This window comes from Octopus sinensis, unplaced genomic scaffold (genome assembly GCF_006345805.1).
Source record: "Octopus sinensis unplaced genomic scaffold, ASM634580v1 Contig00576, whole genome shotgun sequence".
In the NCBI taxonomy this organism is placed as follows: Eukaryota; Metazoa; Mollusca; class Cephalopoda; order Octopoda; family Octopodidae; genus Octopus; species Octopus sinensis.
In genome coordinates, this window is record NW_021824082.1 from 1 (window position 1) to 2,500 (window position 2,500).

Sequence of the window (2,500 nt, forward strand, 5' to 3'; positions counted from 1 at the left end):
GTGTCCGTTTGTCCCCCCAGCATCGCTTTACACTGATGCTGATGTGTTTACGTCCCCGTAACTTAGCGGTTCGGCAAAAGAGAACGATAACATTAGTACTAAGCTTACAGGGAATAAGCTCTTGGGTCGATTAACTCGACTATAAAGTCGATGCTCCAGCATGGCCGCAGTCAAATGACTGAAACCAGTAAAAAAAAGAGCGTGTGTGTGTGTATATTTGTATACGTCTATGTATTATTTATAAGAGTATGGAGATGCGTTCGCGAAAGGTGTTTTTGTAATGAGTTGTGCTTGAATATGTTCGTGTGTTCGTGATTGCATGTGTACGCGTCAATATTTGCATGTCTGGTCTGTGTATGTGTATGTGTGTGTGTGTGTGTGTGTGTGTGTGTGTGGTGTGTGTGTGTGTGCGTGTGAATGTGTGTGTGTGTGTGACGTTGCTCTCTCTCGTATATGTTTGTAACAATACTGTAAAAAGGATGTCCCTGTGATAGCGTACGCACAATGTGCGTGTTACAATGTATGTGGGTGTGGCTGTGGCTGCTTTCTATGTGTGTGTGTGGTGTGTGTGTGTGTGTAAATATGTAAGTGTGTATGTGTGCGTGTGCTTAGTGGTGCGTATTAAAGCTTGCGTGCATTTGCGACAGTGTATGTTTGTGTGTTCTAATATGCTACGTGTATGTGTATGTGAGTACTTCGTCTGCGTATAAAAGTGCGTGCATGTGCAAGTATGTGTATGTGTGCGTGGGTGTACTAGTGAGACGTAAAGCATGCGTGCGTGCATGAGTGTGACTGTTTCTGGGTGGGTATGTGTGTGTGTGTTGTGTGTGTGGTGTGTGTGTGTGTGTGTGTGTGTGTGTGTGTGTGTGTATGTGTGTGTAAGGCGGCTAGCAGGCAGAATCGTTAACGCGCCCGGGGAAAAAATGCTCAGCGGCATTTCGTCCGTCTTTACGTTCTGAGTTCGAATTCCACCGAGGTCGTCTTCGACTTTCATCATTTGTGGGTTGATAAAACAGGTACCAGTTGAATACTGAGGTCACTGTAATCAACTTAACACTCCTCCCGAAATTGCTGGCCTTGTGCTGAAATTTGAAACCAATATGTGTTTTTGTGTGTATGTGTGTTTGTTGTGTGTGTGTGTGTGTGTGTGTGTGTGTCTTGTGTTTGCTTAGTGCGTGTTAAAGCGTACGTGCATGTGTATATATGTGTGAGGGTATGTTCGTGTGTGTGTTAATGCGAGTGTTTGAGTGTGTGTATATGTGCCTGTGTGTATGACTGCGTGTAAGAGTATGCGTGCGTGTGTGTAATTGTATGTATGTGTATTAATATGAATGTGTATGCAAGTGTATGTGTTTTGTGTGTGTGTGTGTGTGTGTGTAATAATGTGTGTTAAAGCGTGAGTGCGTACATGTGTGTGAGTGTAAATGTGTCTGCGTTGGGTGCTTGCGTATATGACTGCGTGCATGTACGTGAGTGTGTGTATGCTTGAGTATGTTAACATGTATGTGTACGCCTGTATATGTGTGTGTGTGTGTCTGAGTGTGTATGAGTGCGTGTTAGGGCATGCGTATATATGTGTAAGTTTCTATAGGTTTGTGTTGTGAACGTTTGTGTGTGCTAGTATGTGTACGCGGGTATCTATGGCCTGCGTGTCAGCACGCGCGTGTGAGTGTGCGCGCGTATTTTAACATACACATGCGCGCGTGTGGAAAGGTGTTGAAATGTCATGCATATCTAAGCGCATTTGTGTGTGTGTGTGTGTGTGGTGTGTGTGCGTATGTGTGTGCCTCTGTGTGTGTCTGTGTGTTGTGTGTGTGTGGTCTGGTATGTGTTTGGTGTGTTTGTGTGTGATTGTATGCATGTGTTGGTGCGTGTGCATATGGTTTGTGCATGCGTGGTAGGATGGTTGTGGGGGTTGTGGATGCGTAGGTGTGTACCTGTGTGCGTGTGTGTCTGTGTATTGGTTATGTGTGTGTGTTCGTGTGGGCTTGTATGCATGTGTGTGTGCATGTGCAATGTTTGTGCAGCGTGTGTAGGTGTGTGTGTGTGTGTGTGTGGATGGCGTAGTGGTACCTGTGGGGGTGTGTGTGTTGTATGTGTTTATGTGTGTGTGTCGGGTGTGTTGTATGCATGTGTGTGTGCATGTGCATATGTTTGTGCGTGCGTGTTAGGTGTGTGCGTTGTAGGTGTGTGTGTGTGTGTGGATGCGTATGTGTGTAACGTGTGTGTGTTGTCTGTGTATGTGTTTGTGTGTGTGTTCAGTGTGCTTGTATGCATGTGTGTGTGCGTGTGCATATGTTTGTGCATGCGTGTGTAGGTGTGTGTGTGTGTGTGTGGATGCGTATGTGTGTATCTGTGTGTGTGTGTCTGTGTATGTGTTTATGTGTGTGTTCGTGTGTGCTTGTATGCATGTGTGTGTGCATGTGCATATGTTTGTGCATGCGTGTGTAGGTGTGTGTGTGTGTGTGTGTGGATGCGTATGTGTGTACCTGTGTGTGGG

At 45.6% G+C, this 2,500-nt stretch overlaps 1 long non-coding RNA gene across 1 annotated transcript in view; it reads left to right on the forward strand.

Annotated features, from left to right (window-relative positions):
• The first annotated feature begins 602 nt into the window (after positions 1-602).
• LOC118768664 overlaps positions 603-2,500 on the forward strand; it is a 12,374-nt gene continuing 10,476 nt past the window's right edge. Inside the window, exon 1 of the long non-coding RNA XR_005004443.1 lies at positions 603-614. This is a non-coding gene — a long non-coding RNA (uncharacterized LOC118768664). The remainder of the gene's footprint in view (positions 615-2,500) is intronic.